The sequence below is a fragment of the Halichoerus grypus genome, chromosome 2 (genome assembly GCF_964656455.1).
Source record: "Halichoerus grypus chromosome 2, mHalGry1.hap1.1, whole genome shotgun sequence".
In the NCBI taxonomy this organism is placed as follows: domain Eukaryota; kingdom Metazoa; phylum Chordata; class Mammalia; order Carnivora; family Phocidae; genus Halichoerus; species Halichoerus grypus.
This window is the reverse complement of record NC_135713.1, coordinates 153,179,459-153,198,817: the sequence shown is the minus strand read 5'-3', so window position 1 is coordinate 153,198,817 and position 19,359 is coordinate 153,179,459. Positions and strand designations below refer to the sequence as shown.

Below are 19,359 nucleotides of genomic sequence, written 5' to 3'. Positions count from 1 at the left end.
TGGGACTGAGCCCCACATCGGGCTCCCTGCTCAGCGGGAAGCCTGCTTCTCCCTCTCCCACTCCCCCTGCTTGTGTTCCCTCTCTTGCTGTCTCTCTCTGTGTCAAATAAATAAATAAAATCTTTTTAAAAAATAAAAATAAAAATAGGCAATAGTGTAGTAATCAGGAGAGGCAGTTGGGGGGGTGGTGTTCTTAAGGATATCGATTGTGTTCTGCGTCTTGATCTGGGTGCTGGTTCCATGGGTGTGATCACTTTGTGAAAGCTCATCAAACTACTCTTATGATCTGTGTACGTTTTATACATAACGTCATACTTGAATAAAAATTTCCCTTTAAAAAATAAAAAGTATAAATGGGCAAAAGATCTGAACTGCTTACCAAAGAAGAGATAGAGATGGCAAATAAACATATAAAAAGATGCTCAACATCGTATGTCCCTAGGGAAGTTGGAAGTTAAAATGATACCAGTACCCACCTATTAGAATGGCGAAAATCCAAACCGCTGACAACACCAAATGCTGGCGAGGATGTGGAGAAACGGGAACTCTGGTTCATTGCTGGTAGGAATGCAAAATGGTACAGCCCCTTTGGAAGAGAGTCTGGCAGGCTTCTTAGAAAGTTAAGAAGTCTTGCCATATGATCTAGCAGTTGGGCTTCTAGGTATTTACCAAAAGGAGTTGAAAACTTATTCCCACACAAAAACCTGCACCTTCATTCATAATTGCCCAAAATTGGAAGCCACCGAGATATCCTTCAGTAGGTGAGTGGATAAACAAATTATGGTATATCTATAGAATGAAATGTTATTTAGTAATAGGAAGAAGCTATGAAGACACACAAAGCCACGGAGGGACGTTAGATGCATATTACTAAGTGAAAGAGGCCAGTCTGAAAAGTCTACATAATGTATAACACCAACTGGGTGACATTTTGGTAAAGGCAAAACATAGAGACGGTACAAAGATCAGTGGTTGCTAGGGGTTGAAGAGAGGGGAGGGGATGAATAGATGACAGCACAGGGGATTTTTAGAGCGGGTAAAACGATTCCTTATGATACTGTCATGGTAGATACATGGCATTTTGTATTTGGTAACTGTATATAACACTATATAACACAAAGACGGAACCGTAATGTAAACTGTGGACTTCGGTTAATATTGGTGTATCAACATAGGTTCATCAGTTGTAACATACATACCACAGTAATGGAAGGTATTAATAAAAGGGGAAACTGTGGGCGGGAGGGAGTTGGGGGGTCAGAAGGAGTATGTGGGAACTTTGTACTTTCTGTTCGTTTTTTTTCTGTAAACCTACAACTGCTCTACAAATTGCAGTTTATGAAAAGAAAAAAAGAACCCATTTCTTGACCCTTCTTACATCAACTGAAATCCAGGTCTGAGTTTCACCCGTCCTTCCGGGAGCTGTCCAGGAGCTCAGAGATTTTCATTTTCCTGCCACAAACCTTCCCCGAGGTGGTTGCCTTATTAGCATGGAGGCAGTGAGGGGAGGGAACAGTATACAGAAGGAAACACATTAATAGCACTGTAAATTGTCCTCTACTCTGTGGCCTTAGGAACGGCTCCTGGAAAGCTTGCGTTCTGACCTGAATCTCTTCCTTCGGTCCCAGGAAGGGAAATGCAGGAGGAAGGAGATCTCTGGGGCAACCTGCCCACACCGCGGGTAGTCAAAATTGACCTGTTCCACACCTCTGAGGACGGACTTACTGGGAGGTTACAGTAGATGTGATTTCCCCCAAAGCCTGAGGAAGATCCCCTATTGCTCGTGTGGTCACAACATCATGGCCACATGTTTGGATGGGGCTTTTGGTTTGCAGAGCACATCAGCATGCTCACATGTCCGGGGAGAATCCATCGGGGCCTTGCTCCAGAGGCTGGAGTTAGAACCATTTGTATGGTGAGTGGGCCACTACTGCTAAGTTGAAAGCCCAGTAGAGGAAACAGTTACAACATAGGCATGGGGGAACAGGGGCGGGAGTGGGCACCCAGCCCAGGTTGCAAGTCAGGAAGGCTTCCCGGAAGAAGTGACTTTATAAACGACGACAGAAGAATGCATATTAGACAAGCAGAAGCAGGGGAAGGTGGTGGAAATGTTTCAGGCAGAGGGGGTCCAGGCAGGGAGATGTACATTATGGAGAGGGAAGGTGAGGATATGAGACTGGCCAGGGAGGAAGGGCTCGGACTTCTCAGGGTTCTTATAATCCAGGTTGGGGGTTGAACCTTGTCCTAAGGCAACAAAAAGACCATTAGCTTTAAGGGACAGGGAGGGAGTGATAATCAGATGCACATTTTGGGGGACAACTCTGCATAGAATACCATGTCTATGCTGTGATCCCATCTATGTTCGAAGAAAATGCATGCATGTTGTAGGTATGCATATGGGCATATTCATGCATTAAAAAGGACTAGAAGGATAACAAGGTCAGACAGGCAGCAAATGTCCGTGTGTTTGAAAAAGGAAAATGGGGTGCAGATCAATGGTCAGGCTAAGAAGAACTTTGAAGATTTATTCTGTCCACTTAGGTATTGCATGAGTCTTTAAAAACATTTTTATTGAGGTCTGGTTTATATGCAGTGAAGTACACACATTTTATTGTACGGTTTGGTGAGTTACGGAAAATATATATACCTGTTCAGGCTGTTCTTAGCAAGAGATAGAATATTTCCATCATCCCAGAAAGTTTCCTCACGCCCATTTCTGGTCAGCTCTCCCTGTACCAGCCAGAGGCAACTGCCATTTTTATTTATTTCACCGTAGATTAGTTTTGCCTATTCTAGAACTTCCTGTAAATGCAGCCATGGAGTATCTGTCTTTTTGTGTCCGGTTTCATATGCACACCATGTTTTTGGTTTTCATCCATACTGTTACTTGCATTAGCAGTTTGCTTTTTTGTTTTGTTTTGTTTCTTGCATTGCTGAGTAAATGGGTAAACATGTACCAAACACGTTTTCGCATTCTCTATTGATGGACCTGGTTGTTTCGGGTTTGACGCCACGATAAATGAAGCTGCTCTGAACATTTTTGTACAAGTGTTTATGTCAACATATGTCCTCATTTGTTTGGGGTGAGCAAGTAGAATTATTGGGTCAAAATGGTAGGTACTTGTTAACTTTACAAAGCTGCCAAACAGGTTTTCAAAGTAGCTGCACTATTTGATGTTTCCACCAACAACGTACGGCTATTCCATATCCTTGCCAATTTGGTATTGTTAATCTTTTTAATGTTAGCCATTCTAGTGTAGTGTGATCGCATTGTGGTTTTAAATCTCCATTTCCCTGAGAACTAACGATGGCGGGCATATTCTCACATGTTTATCAACCATTTGGATATCTTTTGTGAAGTGTCCGTTCCTATTTGTTCAATTCCAAGATGCAAGTCATTTGTCAGATAATGCGTATCGTGAATATTGTCTCCCAGTCTGTAGTCCTTCTATAATTTGGTCAATTCAAAATGTTATATAAATTGAATCATACCGTAGATAGTCTTTTGGGATTGGCTTTTCCAGTCAGCATAATCTTCTGGAGATTCATCCTGTTTGTGGTGTATATCAATAATTATTTCCTTTTTATTGCTGGTATGGATGAACCATAGTTTGTTAAACTCTTCACCCACTAAAGGACATCTGGGTTGTTTTCCATTTGGGGCTATTATGAATAAAGCTGCTATAAACATTCATGTATAGGTTTTTGGGTGAACATAACTTTTCATTTCCCTGAGATAAATGCCCAGGAGTGCAACTGCTGGGCCATATGGCAGTTCTAATGTATGTATTTAGTGCTATAAATTTCCCTCTCAGAGTGCTTTAGCCATGTCCCACAACCTTTGATATGTTAGATATTCCTTTTCATTCTGTTCATTGTATTTTTGGATTTCCTTTGAGACTTCTTCTCTGACCCATGGATTATCCAGATGTGTGTTTAGTTTCTAAGTGTTTGGAGGTTGTCCTGTTATCTTTCTGTTTGCTTTCTAGTTTGATTCTGTTGTAGTCAGAGAACACACTCTGTATGATTTCAGTTCTCTTACATTTGTTGAGGTTGGTTTTTTTTTAAGTTTTTTATTGTTATGTTAGTCACCATACATTACATCATTAGTTTTTGATGTAGTGTTCCATGATTCATTGTTTGCATATAACACCCAGTGCTCCATGCAGAACGTGTCCTCTTTAATACCCGTCACCAGGCTAACCCATCCTCCCACCCCCCTCCCCTCTAGAACCCTCAGTTTGTTTCTCAGAGTCCATCGTCTCTCATGGTTCGTCTCCCCCTCCGATTTCCCCCCTTCATTCTTCCCCTCCTGCTATCATCATCATCATCTTCTTCTTCTTCTTCTTTTTAACATATATTGTAGTATTTGTTTCAGAGGTACAGATCTGTGATTCAACAGTCTTGCATATTATGGCCCAGGATATGGTCTATCTCGGTATACGTCTCATGGGTACTTGAAAAGAATGTGTGTTTTGCTGTCATTGGGTGGGGTTTTCTGTAAGTGTCAATTAGATCCTGTTGGCTGATGGTGTGACTTAATTCTTATGTGTCCTTGCTAATTTTCTATATAGTTCCTCCCTACATTGTTCAGAGAGGGAAGTTGGTGTCTCCAGCTGTAATTATGGGTTTGTCTTGTTCTCCTTTCCATTTTATCAATTTTTATTTCACGTAGTTTGCAATGTCATTGTTTGGGGAATCACATTTAGGATTGCCGTGTCTTCTTGGTGGTCTCATCTTTTTGTCATTCTGTAATGTCACTCTCTGTCTCTGGTAATTTTCTTTGTTCTGAAGTGTACTTTTTCTGATATTAATATAGCCATTCCTTTTTTTTTTTTAGTAATGTTTACATGGTATGTCTTTGCCTACTTATTACTTTCAATCTGCCGGTATCATATTTGTGAGTTTATTATGGACAGCAAGCCGTTGGGTCATGTTTTGCAATCCACTACTGATCTCTGTCTTTTAATTCATATATTTAGCCCATTTAAATTTAATGTAATTATTGATATGTTAGGGCTTAAGTCTGCTTTTTTTTTATTATTTGTTTTCTGGGGTCTTTTTTTTGGGGGGGTCTGTTTTTGTTGTTGTTTCTCGGTTTTTTTTTCCCCCCCTGCCTTCCTCTGGATACTTGAAAAACTTTTAGAATTCATTTTGATGTATCTGTAATGTTATTATATATATCTCTTTGTATAGCTTTTTTAGTCTCTGCTCTACCTATTATATTTTATATACATATCATAGTTGAATGATGTCATCGTTTTACAGTTCTAATGGAGCGTAGAAGCTTTACTTCCCTTTAGGCCCCTTTACCTTTTCTCATTTATAATATAACAGTCTTAAGTATTTACTCTGTATACACTTAAACCACATCAGATGATGTTACAATTTTTGGTTCAACCATCAAATACAATTTAGAAAACAAAGGAAGAGAAGGAAAACCTATCGTATTTATCTAGATATTTGCTTGCCATGTTCTTTCTTCATTCCTGATGTTTCAAGATACTTTTTCTTTTTTTTAATCATGCTCTTTCTGTTTATAGAATTTCCATCATCCATTCTTTTAGGGTAGCTATGCTGGTGACAAATTCCCTTAGCTTTCCTTCATCTAAGAACGTCTTAATTTCTTTTTCATTCCTGAAAGGTATTTTCTCTGGATGTAGGATTCGGGGTTGGCTATTCATTAAGCACTTGAAAAATGTTGTTCCGTTCCTTTAGGCCTTCATGACTTCTGATGAGAAATCCACTGTCATTTGAATTGTTTTCCCTCTAAGAGAAGGTGGTATTCCTCTCTTGCTACTTTCAAGATATTTTTTCTTTGTCTTTAGTTTTCAGAACTTTGACTGTGATGTGTCTTGGTGTGTATTTCTTGGCTTTATCCTGTCTAGGGTTCACATAGCTTCTTGAACCTGTAATTTTATGTATTTTGCCAAATTTGCAAGTTTTCAGCCACTGTTTCTTTGAGTACTTTTCCAGCTTTGCCCTCTGCCACTCGGACTCAGATGATATGCGTGTTAGACCTTTTGTTAGAGCCCCACAGGTCCCTGAGGCTCTGTTCATTTTTCTCTAGTTGGTTTTCTCTCTGTTGTTCGGCTTGGGTAACATTGTTGTTTTGGATTCAAGTTCATTGATTCTTTCTTCAGTCCCCTCCATCTGCTGTGGAGCCCGTCCACTGCGGTTTTTATTTCAAGTTATTGTATCTTTCAGTTCTAGAATTTCCATAGCTATGCATTCCTATCTTCTGTTTCTTTTCTGAGACTTTCTTAGTTTTTATTTGTTTATAACTGCCCATTGAAGCATTTTTAATGAAGCTGCTTTAAAAGCTTTGCCAGATAATTTTAACATCTGTGATTTGGGTGTTGGCGCCTCTTGATTGTCTTTTTTTTTCACTCAATTTATAGAATCCCCTTCATTTCATTCCTTGTCCTTGGTGTGACAGGTTATTTTCCATTGACACCTGGCGTTTGGGGTATTATAAGAGTTAAGAGGCTCTGGGTCTTATTTAAACCCCTGTTTTAGCTGGCTTCCTCTAACACTTCGCTGAACGGAGAGGGTACTGCCTCATTACTACCAGGGGAGGGTAGAAGTCCACGTGCCATTCACAGCTTCCATTGACAAGGAGGTGCTCTTTATTACTGCTGCGTGGGGTGGGAATTATGGCTTCCAACTAGGCTTCCATTGATGCCTCCCTGCTTGGGAGGCACAAGGGTGTCTCATTACAGCTCCATCGACACCATGGGATGGAGGAAGTGACCTCACCACCACTGGGCAGCAGTGAAAGTCTTGGCTCTCACTAGGCTTCTTTGACACCACCCTAGTCAGGGGGTGATGGTGGTGGGGCTCTTAACTGTCTGGTGGGGCTGGAAGTCCAGGATCCCTGGAGGTCCTCACTGACACCGTGGGGCGGTAGGGGGCTCGTTACTGGCAGAGAAGATGAAAGGCCTGGCTTTCTCAGACACCACCCATGGTTGGGGGAGGAGGGGTCAGGCACCTCATTAGAGCCCAGCCAGAGTGAAGTTCAGGCCCCCATTTGGCCTTTGCTTGTGGAGATGGTGCCATAGTTCTTTCTGTGGTGTTTGGCTGGGGTAGAGCGGTTATTCTCTAAAAGTTTTGTGTCTTGTTAGGCTGCCTCTTTGCTGAGCCTTTGGCTGGAAAGACCAGGCTTTTCTTGGGGCTTTTTCTGTCTCTACCCATTGGTGTTTCCAGGTTGTCGGCACCTCAGGTCCAAGTCTGGGATATATGGGGCAAAAAGGAAATCCTTTTCCACCATGATCACCACCATGTCCCTTTTTGTTCTCAAGGTCCTTGGCCTTCTCTCTCCTTCATATGTTAGTCTTGTATATAATGTCGGGGCTCATAGCTGTACTTTGCAGGAGGAATAGGGACAAGTACATCTACTCCACTTTGCCAGACCATTGTCTATTTTTTATATACTTTACACCTGTTATTTGTGTGATCAAAAAGTACTGTATAAAATATGTTATTATACAAATGTTTTTAGATAAAGTAAAAATGGTATCTAATCTTGCCTCTCGGATTAACACTTGGCAGGTAACCCTATATAATTTTTTTAGATGTAAAAATTTTTTAAGTAATCTCTACCCCCAACATGGGGCTTAAACTCACAACTCTGAGATGGAGAGTCTCATGCTCTACTGACTGAGCCAGCTAGGTGCCCCTTTTTAGGTGTAGATATAGGACTTTAAAAAAACATAATTGGAAGCATCTTGGATCCTTTTGGTCACACTTAGCAGAAATGAACTTGTGCTGGGTAAATTAAAAAAAAAAAAAAGAACTCAGCAGAAGGATATCGGGGTATCTTATAAAACCCAACCAAGCAAAGCTTCTCAAAGGAGTAGACTCTCCCTCACCTCCTTTTCTCTCCTCAGCCTATTCCATTGGGTCTTCTAGCCCCCTTCATATTCATTCCAAATTCATTCGTCAAAACCTCCATGTCATCAAGTCCAGTGGCCACTTCTCTGTCCCCATGTTTTGGATGCCACAGCAGTATTCCATTCTCCCTCCTCGCATCATTCTTGTTTTGAGTGTCTGTGACACCATTGTCCCCTCTTTTTGCATGAATCTCACCTTCTCAGCATCCTCTTGCTGATTCTTCACATGCCACCTCTTAACACTGGATGCTCGAAATGTGATATAACGTGGACAGAGGAGGACTCTTCTTTTCTCCTCCCAAATTGTCCTCTCCCCAAACTTCCCCATGTCGGTGAATGTGACCCACCAATCTTCATGAATGGAGAAGGCAGAGGCAATCAAGCATCCAGAAAGGGGGCACATCCACTTGGGGGCCAAGTTTTAATCAGCCATGATGCCAGCCCCGCCCACCTTCCATAGAGATTTTGGCCAGAACTGTAGCCTGGGTTTGCCAAATCCATTTCCATCTGATTTAGACATGATGCCCAAACCATACCAAATATTGGTCTTCAGTGTGGACTGTGAGCTCTTCTGTGTCGTTGTGAGTGTATTTGGTGAGACGGGAAAGACTGCATTAGCACTGCTGCCCTAATATCAGTGAATAGCCCCTCAGAGTCCTAGGGGGTTCTAGACTGGGCTAACTGGGACTCTCGAAAGCAGTGTCTGTTTCGTAAAAAGTTGTAAAAACCACACCTGGCCAAGTATCAAGACGAGTTTCTGATTTCAGTTCCATCCACAAACCTTGATGATTTCTTTTCTTGTTAGAGCAGTTTCTCTTGCACCCATAAACCATATTCATGAATGGGATGGAAAGGGAGGAGGTGAGAGATTTTTTTTTCTTAAATAATTGGCAAGAGTTTAAAGAGAGGGAGGAGAAGGCAGCTGACGAAGGTGGATGTGCCGGTCTGAGATCAATGACCTGCTGTTGGAAGGATGGAGAGAAGAGGGGGCTGCTGAGTGGTTTTCACTCTGGGAGGGAAGAGATAACAGATGAGACCAGTCTGTGCCGAATCTGTTCCAGTGGTAAGGCATCTGGACGTCAGAATGCTCCATACAATCTTCTTTGCCTGAAACTACGAAATAGTCACTGCGTCTTACAAACTGGAAATGATCCTGCCGAGAGTGAGCAGCCTGTAACGAACGCGACTCATCACGACAACCGCCATCTTTTGCCACATCCAGAAAATTCAGAAAGCTGCCCGTGTATGTGTAATCGGCCTTTCTTGAGTTTTGACATTTACATTTATTGGTCGCTTTGTTACCGTGCGAGCGTTTGCTGGCAAACAAGACAGGCTCTGCGTTTGAAAGGCGGCAGGATTAAAACAGCCTCCGGTGCTAAGTGCCCAGGGGTTAGCCTGGGAGTTTATACCTTGGTAAGTTCCTGTAGTCTTTCTTTTGTTCCCCATCTTGGCAGAAATTTCAGTTTGCCCGTCTTAAGGTCCCCTTTATTGCACAGGGATGCTAAGTTGCTAGCATATGCGAAGCAAGGCCATTCATCATTTGCCAGCGAGAGAGCCCTCTACGCCTCACTCTTTTCATCTGTACAATGGGGACAAGAACGTGTCTACCTCCTATGAATTAATTCGTAGAAAGAACCTAAACAGTGCCTGGCACATAGTAAGCCTCCAGTTAGCATTAGCTGCTATTATTATAATTATTATAGGCAAAGGCAGCATAGGCATCCTGTTTCCTTCCAGATGATTCCCTGGGTAGAAGGGAGTCAGACAGAACTGGGTTCATATGGCTCAAATATTCCTGCCCATGCTACTTGCTAGTTGTGCGACCTTGGGAAAGTCATATAGCCACCGGGACATTCCTCATCCTTGTGTGGTCAGAGTTTTATAAGGTTGCTCAGAAGGAACGAGATTGTGGGCTTCAAGCCCTAAGCGGTCTCTGGCATAGAGTCGCACGCACATTGTTGAGTGTCTTTCTCCTTCCCTTCCCTCATCTTATTTCCTCTTGGTCTTGACCACAACGTTGGTCTTCCCGAGCAGCCCGGCACCCTTTCCTTGGTAAAGAAGGGCGTGAGCAAAGGTGAGAAGTAAGTGAAGGCTTATATCTCTTGTTTCCTTGGCGGTTCTCCCTTTTCGTGCCCATCTGCTTCACCCTGCTCCCTTCCTGCTCCCCGCACCCCCTCCAACCATCACTGCTTACCCTTTCCCATTTCCTCCCTTCCACGGCCCTGGAGTCCTTCTGATGTCCACCGTCCACTGTCGCCACTGTGTTGGACGCATCTGTTAGCTAAATGTACCTCCACAAATCTTGCATCTTGAAGAGTAAGCTAGGCCAGAGGAAATGAGCCATCCTAACCCATGGAGAATGAATCACTGGCAATGAGAATTCGGGTCATTTGTGTGCAGGATGTCCTCGCTGGAAGCCTCAAATTATAACGCAGAGGTGCAACCACATACTTAGACCTCTGAGTGTCTAGAAAACAGCAGGGATGATTTCCTGTGAACACGGCACAGGAAAGAATGTGGGCTTTGAGAGCCCGGCCAACTTTGGATATGCTTCCAGCCTGGATCATAGGAACTGTGACCACAAGAATTTGGGCAAATACATGGCTGACTCTCCCCGAGCTGCAGGGATTGTGATGACTATGACTATGTCATGGGGTGATTATGGTCATTAAACTAGGCAATCCAGTGAAAGTGCCCCCCCATGGTATCTGACACAGAACAGCCACTTGGAATAGCCAGCCTGTCTGTCTGCCTGCCCGCCCTCTTTCCTTCCTTCCTGTTCTCTAGGCTAAAACTTATAGAGAATTGACATTCCTGTGTAATATTGCAAAGGTGTCAATTAATTATTTCTTTATTCCTTTTTTAAAATTGTGGTAGAATACTCATGATGTGAAATTTACCATCTCGGGGACGCCTGGGTGGCTCAGTTGGTGAAGCGTCTGCCTTCGGCTCAGGTCGTGATCTTGGGGTCCTGGGATCGAGTCCCGCGTGGGGCTCCCTGCTCAGTGGGGAGCCTGCTTCTCCCTCTGCCTCTGCTTCTTCCCCGGCTTGTGCTCTTTCTCTCTCTCTCTGTCAAATAAATAAATAAAAATCTTAAAATAAATAAAATAAATTTACCATCTTCATGTTGGTAAGTGTATGGTTCAGTGGTGCGAAGCACATTGACTTCGTTGTATAAAACTAAAACTCTGCACCTGTGTCCCCTCCCCCAGCCGCTGACAACCACCATTCAGCTCTGTCTCTATGAATCTCATTACTCTGGGTGCCTCATATATGGGGAATTGTACAGTATTTTTCTCTTTGTGGTTGGCTTATTTCACTCAGCACAGTGTCCTCAAGGTTCCTCCATGTTGGAGCATGTGACAGGGTTTCCCTTCCTTTTTAAGGCTGAAGAATATCCCATTTTGGTATACGCCATATTTTATGTATCCATTCACCTGTCCGGGGACACTGGGGTTTCTCCTACTGTTTGGCTATTGTGAATAATGATACCATGAACATGGATGTAGAAGATCTATTCCAAGTCCCCACTTTCAGTTCTTTTGGATATACACTCAGAAGTGGAGTTACTGGATCATATGGTAATTCTATTTTTAATTTTTGGGGAAATCACCAGCACCATTTCACATCCCCACCAGCAGTGCACGAGGGTTCCCATTTCTCCTCATCCTCACTAACACTTCTTTTAGTTTTGTTTTGTTTATAATAGCCATTGTAATGGGTGCGAAGTGGTATCTTATTGTGGTTTGGTGTTAAGATTTTTTTACTTGTTGATTTGAGAGAGGGAAGGAGAGTGCGCATGAGCGGGGTGGGGCCGGGCAGAGGGAGAGGGAGAAGCAGACACCCCCATACCCCACAATCCCCCAGCTGAGCAGGGAGCCTGACAGACGTGAGGCTTGATCCCAGGACCCTGAGATCATGACCTGAGCCGAAGGTAGATGCTTAAACGCTTAACCAACTGAACCACCCAGGCGCTCCTTATATTGTGGTTTTGATTTGCATTTCCCTATTGTTGAGTGATGTTGAGCATCTTCTCATGTAGCTCTTGGCCATCTGGGTGTCTTCTTTGGAGCAATGTTTATTCAAGTCCCTTGTCCATTTTTTTAAATTTTTTTGTTGTTGTTGTTGCTGTTCTTGAGTTGTAGGAATTCTTTATATATTCTGGATATTGACTCCTCATCAGATATATGACTTGCAAATATTTTCTCCCATTCTGTAGGTTACCTTTGCACTCTCTTGACTGTGATGGGCAGAGTTTTAGATTTTGGTGTAAGTCCACTTTATCTGTTTTTATTTTGTTGCCTGTGCTTTTGGTGTCATTTCCAAGAAATCATTGACAAATCCAGTGTGAGGAAGACTTTCTCTTATGTTTTCTTCTGAGAGTTTTATCACTGAAGCTCTTTACATTGAGGCTCTGATCCATTTTGAATTAATTCTTTGATCCTGAATATTCCTGTCTCCTAATAGCATATGTATTTCCATTTATTTGCCTTCTTTTGTATCCCTCCAAAAGTTGTATTTCATCAAAATTTTGCCTATTTTTAAAGCTTATTTTCTCTTATTATTTTTTTCTTGCTATTATAGGCAGGGTCTTTTTTTTCCAATGCAACTTCTGTTTTTTATTCATATAATGGAACAATAATTAATTTCTGTCTTGTACCAAATTTCTATATTTGTACCAAACCACCTTACCTAATTCTCTTTGTGGTAGCCATGTCTTTGGTTGATTATTTTGGGTTTCTTTTTTTTTTTTTTTTTTAAAGATTTTATTTATTTATTTGACAGAGAGAGAGATAGCGAGAGCAGGAACGCAAGCAGGGGGAGTGGGAGAGGGAGAAGCAGGCTTCCCGCCGAGCAGGGAGCCCGATGTGGGACTCGATCCCAGGACCCTGGGATCATGACCTGAGCCGAAGGCAGACGCTTAACGACTGAGCCACCCAGGCGCCCTATTTTGGGTTTCAATATAAACATTTTGAAGGTGAAAAAATTTTGAGTTACGCCAGCTCTTTAATCGGCAAAGGTAGAACTCATCGTGAGCCTCAATGAAGGAAATGACATGTGACATATAAACTCTCAGAAACTACCCCACCCACACACTCATCGTGAAGTTACTCGAAATGCTCCAGCTGAGCAAGACATGAGTCAAAATAAAGAACTCATAACTAGGGATGACATAGTTTAAAAACAAAGAAACAAACAAACAAAAATAACCAGCAAGCAATGAAGTAAATCAATCCTAAAGCTGCTGCCTCCCCCCAGACCAAATACTGCCATTTTCAGTTATTACATTTACTGTGAATGTCAACAAGAATTATTGAAAGGATTGTGATGTAGTGTAAAAGTAGGTAATACAAATCTGATCCAGATCTGTATTTTAAAAGAAAATGTAATTTTACAACATTTCGATTAAGAGAAGGGCTAAAATCGCAGGTTCAGAAACAATTTTTAAAAATTATATAGAAATTCTCCGGGGTGCCTGGGTGGCTCAGTTGTTAAGCATCTGCCTTCAGCTCAGGTCATGATCCCAGGGTCCTGGGATCGAGTCCCGCATCGGGCTCCCTGCTCAGCGGGAAGCCTGTTTCTTCCTCTCCCTCTGCTGCCCCCCGCCCCCGCTTGTGCTCTCTCTCTCACTGTGTGTCTCTCTGTCAAATAAATAAAATTAAAAAAAAAATTATATAGAAATTCTAGACCCCGATCTTGGCTAGTAAAATTTTGAATCTGGATTAAAATGAATGATGTTGTCAGAAAGCCTAAATTCACAAAGTTGACACATGAAGAAGTTGAATACTTATACGATAACTTCAAAAGAAATTTAGAAAAGGAGTCTAGAAATAACCTTGAGGAAGAGCCGAGGTCTCACTGATGGACGGCAGAGGTTGACTCCCACCTAAGCAAGAGGGTGCCATGACTCCCCTGGGTCCTAGGCTCAGAGTCTAGTGATAGATTTGCCACTTTTTAATCTGAGCAAGGCCCTTCCCTGCTCAGAGCCTTCATTTTCTTATCTGTAGAATGGGAAGGTTGCACTAGCTGGCCTCCAGGATGCTTTCCTAGTCAAATAGTCTAGTACGTGTGTGTCTTTGAATAATAGAAAACATTACTTTTCAAGCCTGACTGCAGCAGAATCATCCAGGGAGTGTTTTATTTCTTGGCCCAGTCTCAAAGCTATCTGGAATTGGGCCATAGAATTGTTTATGCGAAGAAAGCACACTGATAGCTAATAGATAGCATTTACTGAATGCCACTACTTTTTAAAAACATTTTTCATTAATTTACATTCTGGTTTCTCCTCAGATGATATAAGTGTTTCTCCTCTTACTAAACATTTTCCATCAACTCATTCTCTGCAGCCTTGATCCCTAGTTGACCCCAAGAACACACCTTGCATGCCCTGTCCTTTTAGGCGATGGTCTCAAATGCAAACCAGGCTTCGACTTTTTATGGTAACATTTGGTCATAGGTGTCATCAATGTGCTCCAAAATATACTAACTACTGACTTCTAGATTGCCATCAAAATGAAAACACAGTCTAACTATTCTCACAGAGAGCCCTCAGAGACCCTCCAAGAGCCCCAGAGTTTCTCCACCCTAGTTGAGGAACGTTGGATTAGTGGGGAGGCAGCTAGCCCTGCATTGGCTCACCCACCAGTAACTAGGAACTGTGACCACACGTGAAGTGGGAACTTGAAACAGGGTAATGAAGGACAGCAAGGCATTGAATAACTACCTGGAAGTATGTTCAAAGGATATGTAAGGCTATGGAAAGGGTTTTAGAACTATGGAGGCCATCCACCCAGCTTTCCCTAATGTTAACAACTCACGTGACTTGGTACAGTTACCAAAACCACGAAATGATCATTGGTCAATACTGCTCACAAAATTGTGGACCTTATTAGGATTTTAGCCATCTTCCCCCCATTAACGTCTCCTTTTAGTTCCAGAATTCCATCCAGGATCCCACATTGTGTCTCCTTAATTTCCTCCAATCTGTGGCAGTTCCTCAGTCTTCCCTTTTATGACCTTGACATTCTGGTGAGGACTGGGCAGTTATGTTATAGAATGTTTTCTCATGATTCAATTGTAGTTATGCATTTTTTTGGTAAGAATCCTGCAGAAGTGACATTAGGTCCCTCTCCATGCTTCAGGGGAGATAGGATCTTGAAATGTCTTATTACTGGTAATATTACCTTTGATCATGAGATTAAGGTGGTGGTGGGTTTCTCCACTGTGAAATTATTATTTTTCCCTTGTAATCAATTAATTTCTTAGAGGAAATACTCTGAGACTATGCAAATATCCTGTCCCCTCTCAGAATTTCATCCAGAGATTTTAACATCCATACTGAGGATGGTTATTACTGTGGTGTTTGCCTAATGGTGATTTTTGTATTTTTCTCATTCTGGCCACATTTATTAATTGGTATTCTGTCATAAAGAAGATCTGTTCCTTCTTCATTTATTCTTTTCTTCAACTGTTTATGACATGAGTGTAGAATCATGGGTATTTATTTCATTCTACAAATTATAGTCCAACACTTTCATTATTTATTTTGTCGTTAAAATTGTCCTGGCTTTGGCCACTGGAAGCTCCTTCAAGCTGGCTCCCGTGTCCTCTGACAGTATCCAGTCACAATACTATTTTCCAAAGTTCCTCCGTTTAATTCTCTCGTCCCCTATCCCTTCAATGTGGTTATGTTACTCATTTATAATGCAGTTGGGTTCCTTTGTTTTGTTTGGATTTTTGTCCCCCTGCCCCCCGCAATCCTAGTTGACTTGAGTTATTCTAATTTGGGGTATGTAAAAATCTTGGCTATGGTTCTAAGAGTCAAAGGGATACCTTAAAAATAGCCCCAAAGAAGTGTTGCCTTTCCTCCTCCCCATCTCATTCTCCTCTCCTTTTCACCCCTTTCTTACCCCAGTATCTTTAGTTTCGGGTGTATCCTTCCTGCTTTGATGGCGAGAAATTTTAAAATTAGGTCGCAGAAGAGATTCTGCCTTGAACAGTCACGTGGAGAAGAGCGGGGGCCAGAGAGGGGAGGTCAAACCACAGGGGACCATAGGAAGGGGCAGAGGGAGGAGTGATGCAGGACCAACACGGGCGGGATCAGTGCAGGACCACATGCCTTGGTGCCTCTGTGATTCCCACCTGTGGAACTAAGGCTTCAAAGCATAGGCCTGGACTATTCCAGAACAGCAGGGAAGCTGTGTGGGTGCCGGCCAGAGCCTGGAGGTATATGCTTCTCCCCCATGAGAGGTAGGCCCTCTACCCCTACCATTCCACAGTGTTTGAGAAATCCTCCAAGAAAGAAGCACCCCTCTCTGCCCCATGTGGGGGCTGCCCAGGACAGTCGGACCCAGGCAGACCTTCGACTAGTCCTGTGCATTTGGGAAGATGATCCTGTCTTGCATCATGGGATCAGGTCAACATGTGAAGAGGAGGTCTCCCTCTGTGCCCTCTGCGGTCACTGCCCGCCCCCCCCCCCCCCAGCTCCAGGCCTCCCTGTTCTGCTCAGGGTCCCTAGTAAGGACTCATCCTTACTGGCTCAGAAGAGGAACTTGGAGATGGGGGCAAGCCCGGCTGTTGAATGTTTCCACACGACTCCACCGGTGGGTGAGGGGCATTCCCATTCCAGGCAGCAGCTGGGATTTCACAATAGACGCTCCTCTTAGAAGGTGCTCGGGGAAGCCAGGCCTTGCCTGCCAAGTGTTTGAAAAAAAGACATCATCCCTGGGGAGGGAGGGAGTGCCACCTTCTTCCCTCTTCATCTCCACCCCAAAGCCACTAGGGTTCTGCTGACAAGTCACAAGAAACGGCTGATGACTGACTCATCAAACGGAAATGAGGGTGCCAAAGGACCAGGTGGTGAGCCACGGGGCGCTGGGTTAACCCCCAGGGCAGCTCATCTGAGCATCCCCCGGCTGGGCTCCTACCTGCCTTGGCTCCCAGGGCCCAGTGCCTTGGGCAAGTCCAGCCTCTCAGAAAAGCTTGGGGCAAACTCTAGATGGTGTCAGGATGCCCGGGGGGCGGGGGAGCTGGCACACCGGGAACTGTGCCCCGTGCCCTTGGGGCTACCTGGCCCATCTGCGGAGAAGGTCTTGATTGTCTTCAGCGAACCGCGGGGGACACTGAGGCCAGGAGGTGGGAGTCTCGGGGGCCTGGGGAAGGGAAGGAGTGTGGGCCGGCAGGCGTTGGAAGGGTGCTGGGAAGGCTGCTCCCAGAAGCCCCAGGACACTGTGTCCTGACCCCTAAGGACAGCAGTGCAACAGAGGCAGTGTTGGCTGAAAACATTCATTTGCATCTTGTGTTTACAGTGGGACGCAACAGGGCAGGGTGACTCATGCCTGCCTCGTGACACAACCCAATTGTCCCTGGCAGCAGGGACTGGGCGGAGGGGACTTTAAACCCAGTCGGTGTGGTTCAGCCCTTGCTCCAGGCTAGAGATCGCCCAGTTCAGTGAGTAGCGCCCTTCTGTGAGTCCTGATCCCCTCCCTGGAGGGTGGGCAGCTGGTGTAGACAGATGTGGGGGGCTCAAGATCCCTAGCAGCTGGGAAGGTAGGTCTTTTAAAGCAAGATCACGTTACAGCTAATTGAGTCTCCATTTTGGGGGGTATGAACACGATTTGGTTCTCTTTTTCTTCTGGTAACTGGCATCTTGACTGTACTGAGAGCGCACTGTAGCGGCCAGGACCAGACTCCCTGGGTTCCTATCCTGGCTTTGCCACCTCTTCGCTGTGTGGCCTTGGGCAAGTCGTCCAACTTCTCTGTGCCACAGATGACCCATCTCTCCATCCGCCTCCCCAAAGGTGATCTACCCATCAGCCTCCTACTGCTAACTTCCCCTCCTCCCCGCCCCCCCACCCCAGCCCTCCAGGGCCAAGTATCAGCAGAACAGCTACGGTCCAGCTTTTGTGGCTAGTTCTCACCCCTCCCCCTCCCTACGATGAAGGACTGTGAAATGAAGGACTTGAGGCAGGGGTGGGTGGGCAACATCTGAGCTCCCTCCAAGAACCCACCCTGGGGCTCACGGGGAGAAATCAGCCTGCGGGGCAGAGGGTCCGTTGATGCCATCCATCCGACCAACCATCCATGCCCCAAAGTCATCCTTTTGAAGGTGCCTGAGCTTCCAGCTTCTGCAACGGATACTGGTAGCCCTGAGTCTGGGTAAGACTAAGCTGGAGAGGGTCTTGTATTGGGGCTCCACTGGAGGCAGAAGGCTGAGGCCTCATCACTAGGGTCCGTTCCCAGGACGCACACCCATGGCAGGCGAGGCAGGGGCCGGAAAGCTTGGAATCTGCCCCGTCTGGCTCAGTGGCATTGGACTCATTGCCTGGGCCACCCGTGGAGGAGTCCGCAGACAAAAGGCCCAAAGGTGTACTGGGAAAGTTGCCCTGGAAGGGCCCAGGGACATCTTTGGGTGCCAGATGCCGCCCACGGAAACACCCAGCATGCACGGCCCTGAATCCCCAGTGAGAGGTTTTTCTGAGTTCAGTCTGCCACCTCAACAGCCGGGAGGTGGGGGACCTGGCCTTCTGTTCCAGTGTCTCAGTCCTTGGCAGGCTCGTCCCTGCACCCAGACTTTTGCACATGCTGTCTCTTCTTTCTGGAATGTTCTTCCCCTCACTTCTCGATTCCTCGTCCGGCTTCAAGGTCCCTTTGGGGAGGCATCCTGATGACCTAGTGTGGGCTCCCCATTTGGCCTGCCCCCAGCACCATCCATCTTCACAGCGTCACCTTCTGTGCTGACTTCTTTCTTGGTCTATTGAACTGTTCAGTGTTAATGTCTGACGCCAAGGAGCACAGCCCAGCGGGGACATCACTGAGGTGGGGAGACGCTGGACAGCTCACAGAGGGCTGATGGTTCCCCGGGTACGTGGTTCCTCCCGGGCTGGGGAAGTAGGAGGATTTGCCTACGTGGGGCCCCCGCGAGCCAGGGGTTCCAGTCACGCAGCTGGGTCCGCGTTCAGATTTCGCAGTTTTGCATGTCGTTTGCATGGCTCAGCTCTGAGCTCCGTGCTTCTGCTTGTGGTTTCCTGGTCTGTCCCCAGTTCCACAGAGCTGGACCACTGCTTCCTCGGCTCCTCTCCAGGACCTGGCCTGACGGGCCAGCGACTGGATCTGCCTGGAAGGGGTGAATGCGGGAAAGTGGGAGTGTGCCAAAGCCCGTGGCAGGATGGCTTTCGTGTCTCGAGAGCACGCTTGGCACATCCCCTGGGGCATTCTTCCCGTGATTCTGATGTTTGTCCAGGAGTCCTCCTGCCCACTGGGGTCTGGCTTCTCTTGGGCACTCATGGGGACATTGCCACTGCCCCCGTCCACCTCGCCGCGTCCCGCCCTGACCCTCACTGCCTGCATTGCTGTGCTGTTGGGCCGCAGTGACTGAGCTCCCCACCTCCGTGCTGTGCTCTGGACACCGGAGCTACGGCAGGGCTGATCGAGCTGGGCTGCGAGCGCCCACGGACTCTGCCGTCCG

At 45.2% G+C, this 19,359-nt stretch overlaps 1 protein-coding gene across 5 annotated transcripts in view; it reads left to right on the top strand.

The window, feature by feature from the left end:
* The window catches only part of PIK3R5 (phosphoinositide-3-kinase regulatory subunit 5), a 63,813-nt gene that overhangs the window by 21,443 nt on the left and 23,011 nt on the right, over nt 1–19,359 (top strand). The gene's annotated exons all lie outside the window — the stretch shown is intronic.